Here is a 10,948-nt window from a genome sequence, read left to right as displayed (position 1 = left end):
CACTGCAGGTGCCCCAGACAACCTTACAATCAACTAGCCATGAGTCCACCAAAACATCTGAGCTGTATTGTGCGCTTCAACACCAATATTCGTCCAAGCTCACCCTCAGTGCTGCTACTAAGCATGCATGTGCAACTGGCCTGGTGGAAGGTTTGCTGTGTTGTGGCCCCCCTGTGCTGCTCACCTTGCCTGGAGTCCCTTGAAACACGTCAGCAGTTTTAGGATGTATGATTGCAATCCCTGTGCATCTGCTTGCGCACACATGTGCATGTGGGCACGACCAAACGTGTCCAGATTCCAGATGTCCAATGACCCATGTCTGCTGTCAAAGGTGGTCTGGAGGCTCATCCCCCTGCACAAAGGGCATGGAACACATGATTAATGCTTTAGATTCATCTCTGTGTGTCTGTTCAGGCATCTCATCACTGGACCATGTCAGAGACGTACATCAGAAATCACACCATCAGTCCGTCTTTCACAGCCAAAGTGTGGAACACACTATCTACGGCATGAATTGCAACAAGCACATGTACAGTAAAGATAAGAAACATACTACACAATGCATAGCAATGAATGTACACATGAATAATGAAACACCCCATCTAGCAAAAGCAGAACAGTGGTCAATAACACCCCAATCATCCCCACTAGGGGTGTTAACACAAGTTCCACAGCAGCAGACATGCCACAGATATGACTGTCCAAAGCCCTTGTGTAATAGGCTGTTACACCGAACCATCCTTGCGAGCCCATGGATAAGGGAAGCAGGAGTGGCATATGTGAGTCAAGGACCCCAAGCAGCAAACACATACACAAGACAAGCCTGAAGGGCCCAGCTGGAACAGACAGTGGATGCTTTCAAAAGCCACAAAGCACCACACCGTCACATGGAAGCACAATAGACAACCAATTTTAAACTATATTAACTAATTACACAAAACTATGAAAAACCTACATTACCTAATTAAACTAACTATTAAACAGAAACTTAACTAACTAAACTAAAAAACTAAAAGAAAAATCAAAAATGACCACATACGACCCGGTGGGGAGGCATCCAGGAGGGGGGAGGTACAGGGTGCTGCTCAACACCCACATGCGATGATGCTGAGCAAAAAAAAAAAAACCTCCATGGGCTCAACGCCTGCACAGCCCGACCTATGTGGGAGATAGATTGTTGTCCGAGTCTGGCTCATCCTGCAAAGGAGGACGTGGCACAGTAGCCTGGCCACGCCTAGCCACAGCTTGCCCCTCGTCGGCAGCAAGTCTGCCGGACGGGTGAGCCTGGTTCTGTGTGGCGATGACACGCAGGTCTGCATGCAGAACCTCCCGTGATACACGTGCTTCCTCTTGCAAGGTAGCACGTGTAACACAGAATTCCTCCTGCAAGGCCTGGCTGGACAACCGCTGCACCTCCCGGCAAGCCTGTAGCTCAGCCAAGATGGTACGCTCAAGCTGTGCAAACCTCTCCTCTGACCGTTCCCTCTGGGACATCAGAAGGACACCCAGAGTGGATTTGAGGGAAGCATACTCCTCCTTCAGGGCCTCCATGTGTGCCTCTGTGTGAGCAGCAATTGCTTCACGCAGAGACGACATTTCAGCCTGGGGTGCCATGTCTGAGGCCGCCATGCCCAGCCTGAGCGAGCGGGCCGTGCACCGTGCCGCCTACTGCTGGAGAAGCACCTGCCTAGCAGGGGGGAGCACGGATCGGGCCACACGCTCCATGCTCTCAGTGATGTTCTCCATTGCTGCCCCCTGCCGTTCTGAATTGGCAGTCATGTCTTGCTCCCACTCAGTATACTGCGGTTGCGCGTGGCGACCACATTGCTGGGCTTGACCCTGGCAGGACCCAAGGACCGGGTGTCCTTGTCGTGTTGGCACCGCCCGCGGCTGCATGACTACATGCCCCCGTCGACGTGATGTCCCAGGCACATCAGTGACTGGTGTTGAGGGTGACCCTGCATCCCGATCCACCACGGGCGGAGGTTCCAAGACTGTCTGACCCCTCAGTGCAGGTGTCGCGGACAGAGGAGTGTCCACATCAGAATCACTCACCCCTGACACATGGACCTGATGCTCATCCAACTCGACATGGACGTCAGAGTCGTCATCAGGGCTGGACTCATAGGCAGCCAGAGACAAGATGGACTGTAGCACTTGGGGGTGTTCGTGGCCTACCACCCCACGACCCCCACTTGTGCCGGGTTGATGTAGTGATAACAACCTGTGCCTGGCATGACAACACCATCCTCCGGCTCCATTGCGTCATCATCTGAAAAATAGAGAGAAAAAAGGTCACTGCACATGTCAGAAGTACACAACACACACCGACAACAAACACATCAGGCAGACATGTGACACACAAAATATAACCTGGCATGCACGCTGGGTCAACTTGGAATTGCTTCTGTGATCAGACCTGTTGAAAGGTGGCAGTTTGCATTGAAGTGGGCCTATGCAGTGCAGCAAATGTGTATGTTACTCACTACCTACATGTACAAGTACTTCATGGTGTGTCAAATGTGAAGGCAGTGCAAGGTCAACTTCAGGCATCACATGCAATGTGCATTCAATGGGTAGCATATCTACAAGCAAAGCACCCCTCCACCTAAGTGCAACAGCAGGGATGCCTAGCATGTTATCAAAAGGCTGACCACAGACCTGTGTATTGACAGGCAGTGTTGACTAGCATCAACAGCTTCATGTGAGTCAAGTGACAACACTGCAAATGATGATGGGACACTAAGCAGGACACAAGATGAAACGTCTGGAGGCCACCCATGTGTGAAGAAGACACTACACCAGTTGAACAGAGTCATTGGCCATTAAACAGGCTGAGGCCTGTGACCCACACAGATTGTCAGACCCTAAACATGTGTGCAACGCAGTACTGAGCCACAGTTGAGATGGGAAATGCAATGTATGTCACCCAGGACTTGTATTACAGTGATCGGCCAGTCAAGGACACATAGGGGCATGCGTGCAATGCACATGGAGCATGGATGGGCACTCATGTCCCTGCGGGGCATCTGACCTCCGCACAGTACAAGTGAGATACCCTGCATCAAGTACTAAGGCTGTACCACACAGCATATGTCTGGCAGATTGGTCGCGGGAAGTTAGCATGTACACAGGACGCATGAACAGGGAAGTAGCCAACGGCAATATTGAAGCAGACCAGTGCAAAGATGGAATTGGGGTGCAGAGCGGGGGGTGGAGGGGTAAGGGAGCATGCCTTCATGGAGTACCCGCATGCAGGCAGAGGACACATGCACGTCAGTCATGCTATGACATTGTGCCTGGGCTGAGAGGAAGGTCACCCCACGCTACATGCAGAAGGGCCAGTGAGCTGGAACATGGACTGGAGGGGCATACTGGTAACCAGCATGTGAGTAGGGTGCAATAGTGGTGATGCGGACAGTCCCCGTCTGCTCCACATGTCCACCATCCAGCAGAGCAGACATGCATCACGGAAGCATTGCATTACTTGCACATCAGAACCATGTACACGTCACATGTAGTGGCAATCATGCACAACACATCCCACAAGTAAAACACACACGTCCTCAACAAACACGCATCAACGCTCACTGGACTGGGCATCAAATTCTGGCATCCCTCCCACTCCTTCGACCGATTCAGATGGTATGAACTCTGCAACGAGTGACTCATGCGGAGTGAGGACTTCCTCCTCCTGTGCAGGCCCACCGCCAGTCACCAGTGTCAAGTTGTAATTTGAGGCACGCTTAGCCTTAGCGCTGCGTTTGATGTCATTCCAACGCTTTTTGCACTCTTGCGCTGTGCGCACCTCATGGTCGAATGCACTGACATGTTCTGCAACATGCTTCCAGTGGGTATCACGTTGGGCAGCCGTAGTCTCACTATTGGCACCCACTAGCATGTCACGGCTGTGGCCCTGCACGTAGCCCACAAGGAAGTCCAGTTCCTGGTTGCAGAAAGGCTTCTTCCTCGACGTGCAGGAGGTCGTGGCTGTGTGTGGGGTCCCAGCCTGTGCTGCAGGTGCAACCTTCCTCCTCTTGGATTGTGGCTCAGACCCTGGCTGGCAAATGCCGCCCTGACCAGTATGGCCAGTGGGTTCGGTGGATTGAGCCAAGGGAGTGGCAGGTGGAGGGATGACCAAAGGCCTGACTTGTGTCAGTGGCAGCTGGGTGCCCTCTAATGGACCCTTCGCAGCAACAGCCCCTGTGGCAGGGTCATTGACCGCAACTGTCCTGGTTGGCAGACTCACAACGGGGTGTTGTTGGGTGCATCTGCCCCTGCACTTGCCAACACACGGCTTTTTGGGGCAGCAGATGACATAACTGCCCCAGGGATACGTGTCTTGGTCAGGGCAGCCCTGTGTGCCCCTACGGTATCCCTCCTGGCCTGTTGGAAATCTTCCAAGGGCTCCTCAAGTGCCAACGCAGCCTGCGCTGGCAGACCCTGAGCCTGGGTGGCGGTGTCCACAGATGAACCTGCAGCTACCACTACCCTTGGGCCCGTGGCAGACGATGGAACAGACTGCCGGGTCACACGGGCACCAGTGTCAGATGCAGAAGCTGCACCTCCCAGAACCACAGGGGGTGGTGGCATGACTACACCGACACATGGCACAACATCGTGCTCAAGTGGCGCACCCCTGCCTCTTCCCCCTCTGCGGCCGCCCTGGACACCCTGGAGTCCCCCTACTCCCTGGTCACCCCGGCCATGTCCCTGACCACGCCCGCCACGAGGAGTACGCCCAGCTGAGGCACCACTCACCTTTGGTGGCCTCCCAACCATGGCACAGATGTAGTAGTGCCGGCACAGATGGAGTAGTGCCAATGGGAGGTGTACACTACAATTGACCTGGGCAATTGGGGTGAAGGGGGTGGGAAGCAAGATGTTAACAGCCCCCCTGCACCTGCAAGGCTGTATGTGACCCCGGTGATGTAGTGACAGGTCACGCAATGCCCAAAACTGCAGGAAAACCGCGCACGCAACCCTGCAGCCTACGTGCGTGGAATCAACCTCCCGCAGTTCGCGGTGGCACCCAGTAACACGAAAAACGCGTACGCGTGGGACACGCAGGCTACTATGACATCAAAAACGGTGCGAAACACAGGGGCACCCGCAGTGGGAAAAATAGCGTGCGCGACTCACTGTCTGACTAGTGCGATGCAGAAAAACACGCATAGCCAATACCCCCGCCAAAAGAAGAGATACGTCCTTGATAGCTGTGAAGTTGTGATGGCACGCGAAACAACACGAAGCAGCAACACACGTCAGTCTCCACGAAAGGCACGTACAGCGAACTGCTGTCCCCGCTCACCTTTAACCCGTGCTGAGGGAAACGCCTGCGCGCATCACTTCACTTACGCGTGTAGGCCCTTTCCTCGGATTACACGCATTCACACGGGAACGCGCGTCACACACATAAACTGGTTGGCATTGCTTGTGTAAACCCACATTTTACCCAATGAGCAAATCCCACACATGGAACTAAAAAATTGAAATTTATTATGTACATGGAATCAAAAATGAAATGAAAGCATACCAAAATATGAAACATGAAAAGAAAAGCATGTGAACAAGATGATTGAATGAAAATGCTAACCAATCCAAAAAAATTTTAAAGAAAAACAGTCCAAAGTCACCCTCCAACAACGCAAATCCAAAGGAAATGTAAAAAAAAAAATCTCCATTGCTTCATGTTCATAATACAGAAAATAAGAGAAATCAATCCATAGTCCAACTATTTACAATCCATTGTCCGGAAAAAATAAATCCATTGCTCCATGTCCATAATGCAAAACAAAAAAATAAAAAAGGAATACATGATGAAACTATATACAATCCATTGTCCAAGGATGTAAAGGGTCCATGATCTCAACCAATCCACTATGCAAGAGCATCCCAACCAAAAAAATGAAACCTACCTAACTACCTAAAAATATAACTATATACAAATTTGGGTGGCATTGTCCATTGACCACAAATAAAAGGAAAACGAAAAGGAAACCTAACTCTAAAAACTATTTACAAGGGCAGCGGGCTAGTCCGACGGCTCACTTTTGTATGTTCCGGGCCAGGGCATCATCAAACTCCTGCTCAATGTCCTGGAGGCGGTCCCCTTCCATGGGTTCGCAGGGACGACGACATGTTCTCCTACAACTCCCTGCGAATTGCCTCGAGGCACTCGGCCCGCCTCAGGGCCCTCCGCATGGAGTTCTCTGCCCTGACCATCGTGAGCCATGCCTCTTCTGCCCGCTGCCGCTCTGCATCTATAGCATGGCCTAAACGCTGCCACACGGAAGACACTTCCAGTCCTGGGTCCTCCTGCCCTCTGGCCGATGCCTGCCCCTCCGATGTTGATGGCCCCGAGCCATCATCGCTCCCACCTAGAGCCTGCTCCTGCTGCTGCTGTCCATGTGCCGTGTCTGATGGTGCCTGCGCATCCTCCATCAGCTGGTCTCCAGTTGTGGTGTCCACCCCTGCTGGGCCACCGACTCCCGACTGTGGCAGGGATGTGAGCTCCACCAAGCTGGCTGTGTTGGTCTGGCCAGGTCCACAGGGGGCCCTGGTGGAACCTGGGCCGGAAGACGGTGTGGAGAACGACTGGTGCATAGTCTCCACAGAGGAGGAGAGGTCCGCCAGAGTGCGCGACACATGTAGGGACCCGCCAACCAGGACGGAGCCCATACATTCGTGGGACCCCTTGTCCGCAGGTAGTGGAGAGGCAGATGACATGGCACTCTCCCCTACCTGCGGACGGGCCTGGGACGGGGCCTCCCTGCTGGTGCATGGTGGTGCAGTCACAAGGTCAGGGACAGTGACATGCACAGGCCCCTCCGCGGTGACATGTGCTGCCTCCTGACCCTGGCCCTGGACTGCACCACTTGCACCAGTGGTACTACCCCCACCAGGCTCCATGTGCGGCTCAGTAGCGGGCTCCTCCTCCTCTGTGGAGACACCAACCTGGATGTCTCCACACCGTCTTCCGCCATTGGAAGCCCCTGTGGGGGTTCACCGGCCCTTCCGCCACAGCCGTTGTGGCAGACGAAGCACCAACCCCCTCTGTCCCGGATGATGGTAATTCCTGGGAGGGTGGCTGGGCCTTGCGTTGCCGCCCAGTGGAGGCATCCCCACTGCTTGGCTCCACAGCGCCGTCTCGGCCCTCTTCTTCACTTGACGCTGTGTAGAGGGAGACATAAAACACAAGCATCAGGGTACAGTACAATATACCCTAGACAGGAAGCAATAACACATGAGTGGCACTGTCAAATGTCACTTCCATCCTGTCATTCCACAACACATGGGTGAATGCACAGAGCACACATGCAGAAACAGTCCTGGCACCTGCAATCAACATCAACATCCAGGTAGAAGGGCCCCTGTAAACCAAGATGTTGCCTTCAAAGTCACATGCAGCCATGGCGTTTCAAAGTCACACACACACTCCTCTGGTACACACACACACACACATGTGCACCATACATGTACATGACATCAGCACCCATTCCTAACCCCCCCTTCATGTCCAGGAACAGAGACAGCCATGCTTTCATGTCTGCATTCCGCATAGAGCTCCCCATGTTGCATTAAAACACATGCACCAACCATGTGGTTCAAACATAACTGGTCTCACATGCATGACCATGATGTCCCTGCACACACACATCCATACATGGCCTATGTCACACATACAGGCAAGCATCAGACTACCAGCACACTGCAACATGCCCTGTCTCACACAGCAATGCTTAGCCACTTACCACTCAACTCCGGATGGGTCTGCCTCTGAAGGATCTGGGCGTGGAGCACTGGGACTACGCATTCCAGGACCCTCATCTGGATGTTACTCATGCGTGCCCGGCCCCCCTCCGCGAGGCGCCGGGCCTTGTGGAGGGTCCTGGACCTGAAGTCCTCCCAGCGCTTCTTGACGTGCTTGATGTCGCGGGCTGCCACCCCCTCCGCGGTGATGGCAACCACTACGTCGTCCTAGATCCTCTCCCGTCCTTCCTTGTTGGCGCGTGATGTTCCGAAGAGGGCATCATAATGCCCCAGGACATGCTCCACCAGGACACCAACTTCGGTGGCAGTGAAGCTGGTGGCCCTCTGCCTCTCTGGCTGGGGGGTTGCCAGTGGTGCCAGATGGAGATGTGCCCGACATGGCAACCCCAGAGGCAGGAGTGGGTGGGCAACTGGGTCCTGGGGCTGGGCTGTGGAATGATGGTATCCCAGTCGGGAGTCTTCTGTTCCAGCAGGGGTGGACACAGCAACTGGACCCCTGCAGATGGCTGATGTGCAGGCACCAAATAGCAGGGCACGTGGGCAGCAGACAGTCAGGCAGCAGCAGATGACAGGTGGTAGCGTGCTCAGGGCTCTGGGGGTCGGGAAAATGGCCTTCAGGGCAGGAGCATGGTCTTCCGTGTGTGTATGCGTGGCCAGCTTGATACAGAGTGATTTGGCATGTGAAAAATGTGCACGTCAGCGTGTAATTTGAGGAAAGGCCCTTAGCGTGTAAGCGGGTCAGCACACATACGCGATTTCATTGGACCAGAAGCCCTTAGCGTGTAAGCGTGTCTGTGATGTATCATGCACGGGCGTTGCCCTTGCATGTAAAACTTCACGTGAACCCCAGGAATACACGTACCCCACTCGCACAGGCCCTTTCGCGTGTGAGACTTCCCGCGCACCCCCGTAATACACGTACCCTGCTGAAATTGCGTGTTAAACTTCCCGCGAACCCTGTAATACACGTACCCTGCTCCAATCGCGTGTGAAACTTCACGCAAACCCCAGTTATACACGTACCCCACTCGCACAGGCCCTTTCGCGTGTGAAACTTCCAGCGAACGCCATAATACACGTACCCTGCTCCAATCGCATGTGAAACTTCCCGCGAACTCCCGTAATACACTTACCCTGCTGAAATCGCGGGTGAAACTTCCCGCGAACCGCAGTTATACATTTACCCCACTCACACAGGCCCTTTCACGTGTGAAACTTCCCGTGAACCCCGTAATACACATACCCTGCTGAAATCATGTGTGAAACTTCACGCAAACCCCAGTTATACACGTACCCCACTCGCACAGGCCCATTCGCGTGTGAAACTTCCCGCGAACCCCCGTACTACACGTACCCTGCTCCAATCGCGTGTGAAACTTCCCGCGAACCCCGGTTATACACGTACCCCACTCGCACAGGCCCTTTCGCGTGTGAAACTTCCCGCGCACCCCTGAAATACACGTACCCCACTCGCACAGGGCCAATCGCGTGTGAAATTTCAGGTGAACCCCAGTAATACACGTTCCCCGCTTGCCGTGCTGGTACAGGGTTAGCGCAGCCCTTTGTGCTGGATTGGGGATTTTAATGGCTTTTCCCTGCGCGAGGGGCGTTCTTGGGGGCGTAACTGGCGCTGCTGCAGGGTCGCTGCGCCACTGTGCGCCACGGCTGGTTTTGGTAGCTTAAATCCATGAATACGCTGGGCGTGGAAATGGATTTTAGCGCACGCGTCTGGCGCAGAGATTCGCACGCGCACACTGTGCGCCAGCCGCGTGCGCCACTTGTGCGCTGAATTCTATGAATTACCCCCTTAATGTAAAAGGCAATTTACCAACACCTTTATTTGCCATCAAATGAAGAAAAAATCTAAGGGACAGCTTGGTCCACACACATAAAGAAATCAAGACAACGGAGACAACAACACTGTGGAACACACCTAGGCCAGTTGGGCATACACCATGTAACAACTGCTCCGTTTGTCAATTTACGAAACGGACCACGACCATAGACATTGGTTGGAAACATGCATGGGAGCAAAGGACACTCACAAACTGCAATACCACTAATGTGGTTTATCAGATCCTATGCCCATGCAACAAAAGATATATTGGGATGACCACCAGGGCTATCAGAACACGGATATGTGAGCATAGATCCAATATCAGGACGAAAAGACGTATGGCCCCATTAGTAGAACATTGTATAACAATGGGCCACACAGAGAATGACCTGACATGGACAATACTTGAGAAAGTGTTAATACCTAGAAGAGGGGGCAACATAGCCGCACTCCTATTGAGGAGAGAGCAGATGTGGATATTTAGATTACAGAGCCAGAGGATCGGCTTGAACAAAGAAATCTGCTGGCAGGTTCTAGCGGTACAATGATCTGTAATAACTCACACGCGCAGCATGCAACCACTTATGTGGTAACAAACAGTCCACATGTCCAGTCCTGGAAATGATGGGGCTGACCTTTGTCACACTGACCTCTGGCTCATACAATCAAAAATTGATTTATTTTGACAATGTACCGCATAGACTGCACTAAGTGAATAACAATGAGATTCACAAGCTGGTATGGCTCTGGGGCATATCTGTAGTTATGTATACATGTATACAGTAATAGAAGATGTCCCCCTAGCAATCTAACAAGAGGAAATACTCAGTCTGCCACTATGGGCTACTGGCACAACATCATGTAATAATACAGAACAAGAAGCACTACAGTGACTTCCTGTGAGAATAGTGGAGATCCCTGCATAGTTGACTCTACTGGTACTTTTGGGCACGTCACGCACCGGTAACAACAACCGATTACAAGATCGAGTACACTTGAGATACATCCAAACTACGACTCCCATGAATACCTGGGAGTTTGTAGTTTGCAGTGTCACTGACTGCCGTAATACGATATGTTATTACTTGAATGTGATCATGAATAAATGCATAACAATAGGCACAGAGAATGCGGTTATGAAATATGTGTGCCGATTCAATAAACATCTGAAACACAATCAGCGTTTGAATAGGGTACTACAACTCCCATGAGCACTCGGGAGATAACCATGACCTGAACTGCTGGAAACCGCTGAGACTTAGAGAATTGCTAAAATAACACTCGAACGCTTGCATCAAATAATAATAGGCTTTAGATACAGCCCCCAGCAAAGGGTAT

Source organism: Ambystoma mexicanum, chromosome 6q, assembly GCF_040938575.1.
Source record: "Ambystoma mexicanum isolate Mex_15411 chromosome 6q, UKY_AmexF1_1, whole genome shotgun sequence".
Taxonomy (NCBI): domain Eukaryota; kingdom Metazoa; phylum Chordata; class Amphibia; order Caudata; family Ambystomatidae; genus Ambystoma; species Ambystoma mexicanum.
The sequence above is the reverse complement of the archived record's forward strand: the minus strand, read 5'-3'. Positions refer to the sequence as shown.